Here is a 14,071-nt window from a genome sequence, read left to right as displayed (position 1 = left end):
TATGGGTGTGTTGCGCGCCACATTTATAATTGAGAGGCTATAGGGTATTTAGGAAATGTTATCCTTCTTTTTATTTCTAGATTATGCCATAAAGTTAAGTCGTAAGAAGTCAGTATAAAGTTTCCATCAAATTTTGTATGCACTAGAGGTTCTATCACAATAGAGCTTTAAGGTGTAGATGTAATTACTACTTATGTTAAAGGGAAGTTATGGAAGAAACAGAAGATACGATGCAAGATTGAAAGGTAAGTAAAGTAAAGGTGAAGAAGATACGAGATACCCAAGTACAAGAGGTTGTGAATAGTACAGAACTCAGATAGAGGTTGGGTTTTAGTTGTTATACAGAGGAAATCCTAGCTAAAGTTTTGTCAATCTCTAAGAATTAACATTCGAGGACAAATGTTTTAAGGGGGGGAGGATATCACACCCCGTACTTTAATATTAGGATAAGTTGTAGTAATCTATATGAGTTCGAAGGGATTATGTCTATTAGGAGGTTATAGAGGGTTTAAGACATTATTATTATGAGACTCTATAAGTTTACAACTTTAATATCGTTAGATATTATGTAAGTCTGGTATTTTCTTTTAAGTGGAGTATTTTAGTAAAAATTTTATAAATATAATTTTGGATAGTTACCATTATTACTACTTTGGATATAACTTTAGTGCCAAACTAGTGTTATTGCTGGTTCAGTCTCTACGACTTAAAATACGCTTAAAGACTATCCGTACTGGCTAGTTGGGTGGTTTTTAGTTCCTCCTCCTACCTATATGTATGTGTGTTTAAGTCAACTGATTTTGCAAAGCTAAGTTTTTCCCCAAAAATCTTTTAAATGCAACTCTAATGATGTTCTTCTCATTGATAAAATATCCCGATTACAACTCATTTTTGCCCTCAGCTTTGGGAAAGGATGGCAAAGGTCATTCAAGCCAAATATAGACGTGCCAATACAACTCAAACGGTAGATGAACGATAAAAGATACTATCCAGCATGACTATAGGTAGGATGAGTGAGCCACGAATAGGGATTCAAAAAAATGCAAAAAATAAATTATACACATAATATAAGAACGTTTATATATAAGATTTTCTTTATTGTAAAAAAAATATATATAAATTATTTGCTCACAAGAAAAAAAGTTATCTTTTTACCATTTTAAGAATTAAGCGTACAAAAATTTTTATCATTTTAAGAATTTAGCGTACGAAAATTTGTACTCTTTATATGAGATTAGGAAAATTAAAATTTAGAAAATATATGAATTTTATATAGATGTTTTAATAAAATAATAGTGTATGAATTTATTTTATATGGTATCACATGACCGTAATAATACGGTGTATAAAATGTATTAAAATAAAATTTTAAGTAATTTGAAATAATTCTTAATTTTACGGGTAATTGGTTAATTATCGGGTAACGAAACATTACCTAATTACCTAATAAATGAATAAAGATTTAAACTTTTCCCACCCCACTCCCCACGTGCCAGCACCCCATTCCAATTTAGTGACTCTTAAAGTGTCTTACATAGGTGTCACACTTACAAGACTAGGTGGAAGAGCTGTGTAGAAGTTTCCTTGGCCAAGAGCAAAAAACGTCTTCTTTACTTCTTGAATATGAATGTGGTAGGGCGTTTTTGTTTTTTTGTCGTTCCTCTCCGGTAATTGTTAGTAAGACTTTCTATAGCTGGAATTTCTCCATTCCTCTTGAATTCTTCGTAATCTCAGCTTTCTTAATATGAACTAATGCTGGAAAGTTTGAATATCATGTACGACTAGATCAATTGCTGCCATTGGGATCTTGCGGCTTTTCAAATTTATAAATTAAGTACACGATTGCCGGACTAGATAAACAAGGAGAAATACCATAAGTAGAAGTTTCAATTGTTTATTCTGAGTTTCCTATTTCGAAATGAGTTGGTTACGTGCTAGCCGGAGTGTTTATCACGTTTTAAGTTAATAGAGATGGATGTTTAAATTACGCGGAGTTTGTTACTGTATCGGTTTATCTAAGAAAAATGGCAAATGATGAGCACCTGCACAAAGCGTTTTCCTTTTTTTGACAGAAATCAGAGTGGCTACATAGAAATCGAGGAGCTGCGTAGTGCCTTGAGTGATGAGGATGATGGTAACAGTGAGGAAGTCATCAATGCCATTATGCATGATGTTGACACTGACAAGGTAAGTATTTCTGTTGATTCATATGCATCTACCGAATTTAGTACTTAGTTCATATATTTGTCATACAAAAATGTATCTTCCATTTCATGTGGATCTATACATTTAAGTTTTAAGTAATGTAGTTTAAGCTGATGTTACCCGACACGAACAAAACGAGCAAATGCGCAATTTCTTTAAGTTACTCTATTCGTAGAAATACTAGATATGTTTATGTTCTTGATTCTCTATGTCTCATATTATTTTATCATCTATTCATTGGTCTCAGAAAATATGTAAGTTGATAAATTTTATTTCATGATATTAATCAGAGACATAATGGTCTTATGATGTACCGAGAGATTTTATTAACGTATTTCATATGCATTTCATGCATTTATACATGCACATTGATCCATGACCAGATGACATTATATACGCATATATATGTATATATATGGGAATGGGATTGACCCCAAACTCAGGAAAAAACTTATTCAATTTTTATCAATAACATCGATTTCTTTGCTTAGTCCCATTTAGATATGACAGAGATCCCACCGGAAATAACCACCCATCGATTAAGTGTCGACCCCAGGTTCAAACCGATGAAGCAAAAAAGGAGACCTCAGTCTGAAGTAAAGAGGTAACAAAACTTTTCAAAATAGGGTCAATTAGGGAGGTAAAATCGATTTCTTTGCTTAGTCCCATTTAGATATGACAGAGATCCCACCGGAAATAACCACCCATCGACTATGTGTCGACCGCAAGTTCAAACTAGTGAAGCAAAAAAGGAGCCCGCAATCTGAGATAAAACACGCGGTCATAGAGGACGACGTAACAAACTCCTCAAAATAGGGTCTATTAGGGAGGTAAAGTATCCCAAATGGTAGGCTAATGTGGTGGTAGTTCCCAAAAAGGGGAATAAGCTAAGAATGTGCGTAGATTCTTACTTTTCCCGATGCCTACTCGGGGTATAATGAAATCCAGATGAACCCCGAAGATAGGTAAAAGACATCGTTCATCACGAAGTACGGTACGTACTGTTACAACGTGATGCCCTTCGGGCTAAAAAATGCGAGAGCCACATATCAACGCCTAGTTAATAAGATGTTCGAGCATCAAGTAGGCAAATCCATAGAAGTTTACATTGATGATATTCTAGTTAAGTCCCTGCGCGCAAAGGACCATTTGACTCATTTGCAGGAGACATTCGACATCCTCAGAAGCTACAACATGAAACTCAATCCCGAGAAGTGTGCCTTCGGAGTAGGTTCGGGCAAATTCTTAGGCTTTATGTTGTCAAATAGAGGGATGGAGATCAACCCCGACAAAATTAAAGCCATCGAAGAAATCATGGTGGTAAACAATGTGAAGGTCATGCAACGGCTGACTGGGCGGATAGCAGCCCTGGGCCGATTCATATCAAGGTCATCAGATAGGAGTCATCATTTCTTCTCCTTACTTAAAAAAAAACAGCTTCAAATGGACTCCCGAATGCCAACGTGCCTTAGAGGAGTTGAATCGATATCTGATAAGTCCACCTTTACTCCACACCTCAATGGAGGGCGAAACGCTGTATTTGTACCTGGCCATATCCAAGGTATACGTAAGTGGCGTGCTGGTTCGAGAAGAACAAGGTACGCAATTCCCTATCTAATTGTAAGTCGGACCCTAGGAGATGCCGAAACCAGATATCTGCACTTAGAAAAATTAGCTCTTGCATTAATAAGCGCATCTCGAAAATTAAAGCCTTATTTTCAATGCCATCGTATTTGTGTTTTAACAACATATCCTCTTCGAAGCATATTGCATAAATCTAAATTATTGGGACGACTGGCCAAATGGGTCATCGAACTCGGGGGTACAATATCGAGTATCAACCCTGAACGGCTATCAAGTCCCAAATTCTGGCAGATTTTATGGCCGACTTTACGCATGCCCTCATGCCTGAGGTAGAGAAAGAACTTCTACTAAAAATGGGCACATCTTTGGGGGTATGGAACTTGTTCACTGACGACGCCTCGAACGTGAAAGGGTCCGTGCTCGGCATAGTCCTAAAGCCACCTACAGGCGGCGTAATTAGGCATTTTTTTAAGACTGCAAGATTGACTAACAATGAAGTTGAGTATGAGGCTATGATTGCAGGTCTGGAATTGGCTAAAGGCCTAGGAGCGGAAGTCATTGAAGCGAAATGTGATTCCTCCTGGTTGTAAACCAAGTAAATGGGAGCTTCGAGGTTAGAGAAGATAGGATGCAAAGATACTTAGACAAAATTCAAGTCACATTGCATCGCTTCAAAGAATGGACTCTGGTCCACATACCTCGAGAGCAGAATAGCGATGTCGATGCCCTCGCAAACCTGGGATCATCTGCTGAGGAAGATGACATACTCCCCGGGGCAGTTGTTCAGCTATCCAAATTAGTGATCGAAGAAGGCCATGCCGAGATCAACTCTATTAGCCTAACATGGGATTGGAGAAATAAATATATTGACTATTTATAAAGTGGGAAGCTACCCGCGGAGCCGAAAGAGTCAAGGACCCTGCGAACCAAAGCAGCCCGGTTCTTGCTCGACGAAAACAGAACTCTATATAGAAGAACCTTTGATGGGCTCCTAGCAGTATGCCTGGGACCGGGAGACACGGATTACGTGCTCTGAGAAATCCACGAAGGCACCTGCAGAAATCACTCCGGTGGGGATTCCTTAGTTCGAAAGGTGATCTGAGAAGGCTACTACTGGGACAACATGGAAAAGAAGACCAAAGAATTCGTCCGAAAATGCGACAAATGCCAGAGATTTGCACCGATGATCCACCAACCCGGTGAACAACTACATTCAGTCTTATCGACGTGGCCATTCATGAAGTGGGGGATGGACATCATCGGACCTCTACCAACAGCACCAGGTAAAGCTAGAATTATTTTATTTATGACTGACTACTTGTCAAAATGGGTGGAAGCACATGCCTTCGAGAAGATAAGACAAAAAAAGTCATTAACTTCATCTGGGACCATATCATATATCGATCCGGGATTCCTTCCGGGATAACATGTGATAACGGGAAGCAGTTCATCGGAAGCAAAGTAATAGAGTTCCTCAAGGACCATAAAATCAGAAGAATCCTATCGACACCCTACCACCCGTGTGCAAACGGTCAGGCCGAGTCCACAAACAAGACCATCATTCAAAACTTAAAAAAGAAGTGAGAAAGTGCAAAAGGAAAATGGAGAGAAATGTTGCCCGAGGTGCTATGGTCATATTAAACAACTCCAAAATCAAGCACAGGAGAAACGCCTTTCTCTCTTGTGTATATCACCGAGACTTTGATACTGTTTGAGGTCAGATAGCCAAGCGCCAGATTCTAACACACCACCGAGAGCTCAAACAATGAGGCCACAACTACGCCTCTCGAACTATTAGATGAAAAGCGAGAAGCTTCGCTGGTCCGAATGGCCGCCCAAAAATAAAGGATCGAAAGGTACTATAACAGGAGAACAAATCTCTGACATTTCGGAGTCGGGGACTTAGTCCTAAGGAAAATCACCCTAAACACTCGAAACCCTAATGAAGGAAAGCTAGGCTAGAACTGGGAAGGACTGTACCGCGTCCTCGGAGTGATCGACGAAGGGTTCTACAAGCTCGGTACCATGGAAGGTCAATAGCTTCCAAGAAATTGGAACATATCAATGCTCAAATGCTACTACTGCTAAGGTGTCCGATGGAAGACGCCGAAACATCCACCGACTCGAGGACCATGGGTTTTAAAGCATGCATTACACTCTTTTTCTTCGATCGGATTTTATCCCAAGAAGGGTTTTACCGGTAAGATTTTTAACGAGGCAACATATATATGCTACCCAAGGAGAACTTAACAAGTATTCAAGGCTTCCCTTCACTCAACCTCGAATACTGGGGGGCATCCCCCCGCGAGATCATCTCCCCGGAGAAATCAAGATGAGCCAAATAGGGTCTCAATAGAAAAATGATGTATCGAGCCAAACGGTCGAATGAACCGTGTCCGTATAGAATAATCAAACACTCAACGACGAAAATATGTGTACTTGTACCAAGTAATCAAAGGAGTATCTTTTACCATCAAAAATGCTTCGTGCTTCAAAGAAGTTCGCTATTTCTACAAAGAAACGCCCTAGCGCCAGAAATTTCCCGAACAGTCGGGAACTGACATCAAAAACTCAAAACCGTAAGACCTTCGGGCTGGAAACTTCGATTTCATAATCCCTCAATGAGGCAATATCAAATATATGAAGAACGGATCTAGAGCCAAAAACATTCAAAATCTGGGGGACTGTCACCCATCGAGCTACCAAAAACTCGAGGCCATAAGACCCCAAGCGAGCAGCCTCTAGCCCGGAAGCACTCAATGTGGCAATACCAGAAAATGTAAGACCTCCATAAGGCAATACCAAATCTTTAAGACCTCAAGCAAGGCATGAATTATACTTGTGCCAAGTAACCAAAAATCTATAAGACCTCAAGTAAGTCATGCTCAAATTTATAAGACCTTACAAAAGGCATAATCTCAATCTTAAAGTTAAGGCTATATATTCAAACTTATAAGACCCCTAAAAAGGAATAACCTTGATATAGACGCCAAGGCTACCTCACTCAGGGACTAAAAGGCTACGGAAAATACAATGACTACGGTCACAAGGCTGTACCGGCTAAACTAACGCAACTCGGGGACGCCCGACCGTTGCCATAAAATCACAGGCCTTTAATTACTTCGAGAATACTTTGAAAAGAACCGGTTAATCAGGATACCCTCAGCACAAGCAAAAGAACTTTGATCATGTCATCTCCAAATAATAGGATTCAAAACAATTCAGCCATCGAGCGAAACCTCCCGAGGTGCTCATTTATCGCTACACAATGGCTCACAATCGAGGTTCTTATCAAACCATCGAAGAGTCAGGAAAACACAAAAACTTCAAAAAGTTTTTAACGAGGGAAAAAAGCCTATATTAAAGGTCGTACCGACCAACGCGTAAGAGCCCAAGAGCCAGCCTATATTAGAGGTCGTACCGACCTAAGGCGTAAGAGCCTAAGCGCCAGCCTATATTTGAGGTCGTACCGACCCAACGTGATATTTTATACTTCAATACCATACAAGGGGGGGAGGGATTTGTGTGGTACCCAACTTTCACTTAACTAGATTATAGAAAGACCTGGTTTTTCTATATGTTCCAACTACTACTGTTTGCGGAATAATAAGTAAAGAAAATAAAGAACACAGATATTTTTACATTGAAAACACCTGGCACAAAAGGTGAAAAAATCACGACCTACTACTCAGTAGGATTTTCCTAAACTTCCACTAAAATCACTAAGCCAAAAACTGCATTTAAAAAAACTCTTTTGTAAACCTAGGATTAACTCTAATCCCGTTGTGGCACACAACCTCAACTGTTTCGACAACTTCAAGTTAACTCTAACTTGAACACTCTAAGTACCTAATACAATTGCTTCTATAAAAGCTGAAAGGTACAATGTAAAATCACCTACTATAATTGAACTAGAATAAAAGATAGACACTTGGAACTAATTCTTCTATCTTGTTCAAGTAGCTTCAGGATTGCACGCTTGAATCACGTATAAATTTCTTGCAAAATCTCCTTGCTCTTTTGCTCTCTATTTAACTTTAACTTCTGCTTATGTGCATTGCCTATAAAAGAGAACAACACTGATATTTAATGGGTTAGTAATTAGAGATTGACTGGGATACAGATGCTACTCTTCTATCATAGAAGAGTTCTAGTTGATCTCATACTCTAACACTTTCCTCTTCCTAAACTGTGTTCTTTTAGTGTAAAGAGTGTCACACCTCCTTTTTCTACCCCACAAGGGTATAAGAGAGTTTTTTTCAATTTAAGTGTCAATCGAAACGAGATTATTTATTCTTATTCAGAGTCGCCACTTGGGATAGTTTATTGGCGTCCCAAGTCAGGTTTAAAATCCCGAATCGAGGAAAGTTTGACTCTGTTTTACAGCCCGCAAACACAGAAATCCGGGTAAGGAATTCTATTAACCCGGAAGAAAGTATTAGGCATTCCCGGGCTCCGTGGTTTTAGCACGGTCGCTCAACTGTTAATATTGGCCTATTTATTTGATTTTAAAACAACTAATTCAATTGTTTTACAACTAATTATTAATTACATGTTTGCGAATCATGTCACGAGAACCATACCCACGATCCACAACGTGTTTATTTTATTAAAAAATAAATTGTGGTCGGGTCACATAAATGTACCCCCGGATTTTTAGAAATTAGGTGTCACAACCACGTCATGGGAACAGTACCCTTAGCTATGACAATTAATTAATTAACGCGTCTAAAGCAAACTACGAAAGTTCAAGACATTTTTTATACTAGTCAAGGTAATTAATATGAGGGCCATAGATTATGGATTTGTTTGCGTATGGCGCACCTCAATTATTTTAAAAGAAAAGATTTGTATTTCGTTAAGGCCAACTAAAATATTCCTACTTATATCTAATTTTAAAGAAAACTAAGTATCACAACCATGTCACGGGAACCGTACCCGCAACTACGATGAAATGCCGACCTGAACTGGTTATATGAAGATTATAGGCAGTGTTACATTGCAAAACCCATAGGAATAAAACTTGAAGGCTTGGTTGGTTTTTACTTATTCCTTCAAATTACTTACACAGTTTCACTATCCTAGTAATATGACCATTATAACTAATGCAAGTCAAATATGTTGAATTTCCTATGAAAGCTCACGAGATGAAAGACCTTTATTATGCAAATCATACCAAATAGCCTCCTTACATGGAAAAATTCTGGACATTAATTTAGTTCATGACCAAAGTATCAGTAATCTTTCTCCCTCAAACAATTTATCACAAAACTATGGCCACTATACATATATTATGCTTAAACAGTTAAAAGAATAAAACCTTAGGAATAAACTTCAATGTATTCCTAGTTTTATTAATGAAATCACGCACACAACAAAAGCAAACATTCGTATTGCCACTCTCATGTAATTAACGAATCCGCCCGCAAAATTCGAGCAAATTTCTCCAAAACAAATAGGCACAAAATATTACTATAAAATTCATACTCAACAAAGTTAACAAGATATATACAATTTAATGAAATGTGACTAAATCACGGCCATAAACATCATTGATACTAACAAAAAGGGAACGGACCTTTGAACAAATTGAAATTCAACCTCAAATCAGAAACAAAGAGCAACGATTTCAAATCGAACCTCGACGGCGCCGGAAAACTCTAGTTTTTATGCTCAACGCTTCTGCTTGATTTTCTCCCACTTCGGATTAGCAGCAGATGTGAGCGAAAGAAATGGGGACAGTGAGTGTGTGTGGGTTTGTTTGCCGGGTCTACTGCTAGCGACGTCGCTGGTCAAAGGGGTCGGATTCTGGCGGCGGCTGGTGGCTGGTTTAGTGGGATACAAGTAACGGCTCACATGGAGATTAATGGAGGTAAGGGAGTGGCGGTTGGTATTGTTGGTCGACCAAATCTGATGGATGTAACGGCCAGGGTCCTTGGTTAGCGAGGTGAAAAATAAGAACGGAGGGGGGGGGGGATCTCTTGGTGTTATACGACTGATGTCCCTTTTTGTCTCCAGGGTCTAAAGTGCTGAAATAGATGACCTTTTAGGGTGTAACGGCTGAAGACTCAACCTTAGGTTCTAGGGTTTTTTTTTCCTTGTATATTATACTAAAGTAGTATCCAGGTTTGGGCTTTTGAGTTAATGGGCTAAGAGATTGGTTTAGTTGGGCTACAAGCAAGACTAAATTAGTCCAAAAAAAATTAATTCTATTCCCTCCTCCTTTTCGTATGTAAAAATAACATAGCAAACAAGATAACTATTACAAATACTACTTAATCTTACTTAAGAAAATAACTATTAAAATAACACTAATCATTTAAAACAAACCTATTTTTTGGTATTTTTTTCAAGATTAAAAATGACTACAAAACCTTAATGAAACTATTTTTTTGTGAGAAAATAAGGTAAAAGGGTCAACACTAATTAAAATAGCGATTTTAGGCCTAAACTAAACATTTACATGCTAAAATATGAAAAATCTTAGGGAGAGTCAAAAATCACATGTCTACAGGTGTCCGTCTTTGACTTGAAACACGATGTATTTTCAGAAAAAGAACGACTAAACATGTTTTTTTACCCGACCCTTATTTGGAGAGACCAAAACTAAAAGAAAGGAGAATGTGATTGAGCCCTGGTATCTAAGCTGCCTACGTATCCTTGGCTATAAAGGAATCAGACCACGTGTAGTTCAGAAGTGAGTGACATGATGGAGTATCCCGAGGTGGAGAGCCGATCGAAGTGTCGTTTTGTTGAGTTTCCGGTCCACGGTTCTGTTATTACATCAAAATCAAAAAAAAATGAAAAAGACTAACTAAGCCTGTCAACTATTAGTTACAAGATTCCTATCTATAAGTCTTCTGAAACTTGATCTTGAGTCTTGAATGGTTCTTTATGCAGACTTTGGATTTGAACCTTGACGCTTGCTAGTTGCAGGTGCTAGTTCATTCTTCTTCAGCTTTTCAGATCAAAACCGGACATACCATGCTTGTGACTTCATTCATGTCTCGAGCAGCCCACTTCATTCATCAACTTCTGCATTTGGATTCACTTCTTGCCTTTTTTTATATTCTGGATTGTGACTAACTTCCGTTGATCATCTCGGATTGTTGACTCGCATTCTTGCTGCGAGTTTCTTTTGTTGCTAACTTGAATTGCATTCTGAAGTGAATTCCCTTATTCTCCACGTAGGTTCCTGATTGCCAATACTCGAACTGTCTTCCTTCGAAACTTGGACTGTCTTTTCCTTATTCTCCGGGTGGGCGCCTGATTGTTGCATTGTTTTTCCTTGAAACTTGAACTGTTTTCTCTTTGTTTTCCAGGTGGGTGCCTGATTGCTGAACTTGAACTATCTTCTTTTGAACATTTCTGTTTTCCCTCTGTTCTCCAGGTGGGCGCCTGATTACCAACATTTGAATTGTCTTCTTTTCCTCCGAAACTTGAATTGTTTTCCATTTGTTTTCCAGGTGGGCGCCTGATTGCAGAACCTGAATCGTCTTCCTTTGAACATTGCTGCTTCCCCTTTGTTCTCTAGGTGGGCTCCTGATTTCCAACACTTGAACTGTTTTCTCGAAAATTGACTTGTTTTCCCTTTGTTCTCCAGTTGGGCTCCTAATTGTTGTCTTCCTTTGTACCTTGCTGCTTTTCCTTTGTTCTCCAGGTGGGCTCCTGATTTACAACACTTGAACTGCTTCCCTTTGTTATCCAGGTGGGCACCTGATTACCAATACTTGAATTGTTTTTCCTTTGTTCTCCAGGTGGGCTCTTGATTTCCAACACTTGAACTGTTTTCTCTTTGTTCTCCAGGTGGGCTCCTGATTTCCAATACTTGAATTGCTTTCCCTTTGTTCTCCAGGTGGGCTCCTGATTTCCAACACTTGAACTACTTTCCTTTGAACCTGATTATAACAAAACAAACAAAACAAAAGAATTCTTTCTTCCCCAGTTTGATATTGGGAACATCTGCAAGTGTTAATCGAATCATGGTACCCAAGAGCTCTAAGAATTTAAAAGCTAACTCTCATTATCCAGGAGGGTCCTGAAAATTAAATCTTATCTTAAGAGTGAAAACTTGAAAGCTAAATTCTATTTCTTAACGGTAAAACTTACGCTAAAACTCATTATCTCTGAGGGTTCTAAAAACTTAAAATTGAATCCCATTATCCAGGAAGGTCCTGACAACTTAAAACTACATCCCATTGTCCAGGAGGGTCCTCAACACTTAAAACTAAATCCCATTATCCAAGAGGGTCCTGAAAAGCCGAGAATGAACTTACCTGAGCCATGCTCTCTTCTGGTTGATCTCTGCAGAACGAACAAAATTCTTTGCCCCTGAACCATGCTTTTCCTCATGGAGGGTTCCTATTGATCGAACAAATTTTCTTTCCCTTCTCAAACCGCCTTTGTGCTGACAAAATTTGGGCACGACACTTGAAAAAAAATTCAAACTTCCAAGCTTTGATTTGGACGCAATTTGCGTCCCCGTTTCAAACAAAAAAAACTTGTGAATTTAAACATGGTGGTTGGTTTGTGTCCTTCACTTTGAGGGTGATTGCTCCTTCACTTCCCATGATAACTTTGATTTCAACTTGAAAGACCTTGCTTGTTTATTGACTAATCACTTTCTCTGTCACCCTTATCACAGAAAATACATACTGATCCCTTCAAACCCAACATCCTCTCTCTGTTGCATTTTGCTCATTAATTGACATTTGCCGAAACCTTGTATTTCACATGAATCCCAAAACATGTTGATTTTTACCAACTCAGTGCGCTTGTTGTTCTTTCTTGATGTATGCCACTGGCCTTGGCCTTGAGGTCTATTGCTCCTTCACTTGCCATTATAACTTTGATTTCCACTCGGAAGACTTTGCTTGTTATTGGTTAACCACATTCTCTGTCAACCTTATCACAGAAAATAACTTTGATCCGTTTACCCAACATCCTCTATCTGTTGCATTGTTCATGAATTGAAATATACCAAACCTTTGTATTTCACATGAATCCCAAAGCACGCTGATTGTTACCAACTCAGTGCGCATGTTGTTCTTTCCTAACTTATGCCACTTTGATGTGCTAGCCAGATCCCATTTTGTGCAGTTAGAAAGCTGGTGGCAAATTTTGAAGTCATTTCTCACTTGCTCTGACCAAACAGACTCAGGAAGAGGAAGTAAACAAGACAAAAGGAACAGAGTAAAAGACGATGGAAAGAGATGATTCCTAACAGCAAAACTACAAGGTAGAAACTTATCATATGTAGATACCAACTCTAATGACCATGACATGCACTTGTGGCCTAATCTATCAAGCAAGTCTGATGTTCAACTCTTGTTATACCCCTAAACCGTGAAACTCGGCTTCAATGCTCTGATTATCCAATCTAATTCACGATCCTTATTCGACTTGTAGTGCCTAAAGGGTTTTCACCATCAAGCCTCTCTCATTTTGTTCTCTCTCTCAACTTACCGTCGCCTTATGGTGCCTATGAAAGTTTTCACCGATAAGACTCTCATTTTTTCTTATCTTCTTCTTTTCTCCAGTTCTGTAGATGACAAGGCATTGAGCATAGTAAAAAAAATTATACGCTCCTGGCATGGCTAACTCAGCACTCTCAAAGATTATCTGGGAGGTCTTTTTGGATCGTAATGTGGCTTTTGGACAGGGTTCGAAAGGAAGGATATCACAAAGGCTCAAAACAACTAAGATAACAGGGTTAATTTATTTACAATTTTTGGAATCCATTTTAAAAACTCTGTCCCAATTTCTAAAACATGGGAGTTTGAATATATTTTTCCCTTTTTTTTTCTTTTTTTTCTTTTGAATTTCCCACTCTCGACTTTGTGGGATTATGAGATATTTTATTTGGTATGACCGAACCATAAGGCTACCTATGTATCTTGTGGTGACATGAATCAGGTCAAACGTAGTTCACACGACTACTTTTTGTTACTATTTTCCTTTTTCTTTCTTCTTTTTTTTTTTATTTTTTTTCTTTTTCCTTCCTTTTCTCTTTTTTTTCTTTTTCCCTTTTTCTTTTAATCTCTATTTTCTCTTCTTTTTTTTTTTCCTTTTGGAATAAACTTTTCTAAAATAAACCTATGGGGTCATGAACTCTCTTTTTTTCGCATGACTCTAACTTGATTCCAAAAGAGGGGAGGTCAAAGAAATTAGACATAGGCTCAAAAGAGTATCGAATGGTATAAGTGTTTGGGTAACTGAAAGAGGGCCTACCAATCCCTGAAAATGCCAAGTACAACACATGCAACTTGAAATGAAAATTGAA

The 14,071-nt window shown here is 38.5% G+C and overlaps 1 long non-coding RNA gene across 2 annotated transcripts; it reads right to left on the bottom strand.

The window, feature by feature from the left end:
• Positions 1-7,409: 7,409 nt before the first annotated feature.
• LOC142162778 (uncharacterized) lies at positions 7,410-9,856 on the bottom strand. 2 transcript variants are annotated; one of them, XR_012694170.1, is made up of 2 exons: positions 9,368-9,856; positions 7,410-7,868 (listed from the first exon to the last, which is right to left on the bottom strand). It is a non-coding gene; the product is annotated as an uncharacterized LOC142162778 (long non-coding RNA). The 2 variants fall into 2 exon arrangements; XR_012694171.1 differs by having other exon boundaries at positions 7,410-7,850.
• Positions 9,857-14,071: the final 4,215 nt, after the last annotated feature.

The sequence above is a fragment of the Nicotiana tabacum genome, chromosome 8 (genome assembly GCF_000715075.1).
Source record: "Nicotiana tabacum cultivar K326 chromosome 8, ASM71507v2, whole genome shotgun sequence".
In the NCBI taxonomy this organism is placed as follows: Eukaryota; Viridiplantae; Streptophyta; class Magnoliopsida; order Solanales; family Solanaceae; genus Nicotiana; species Nicotiana tabacum.
The sequence above is the reverse complement of the archived record's forward strand: the minus strand, read 5'-3'. Positions and strand labels throughout refer to the sequence as shown.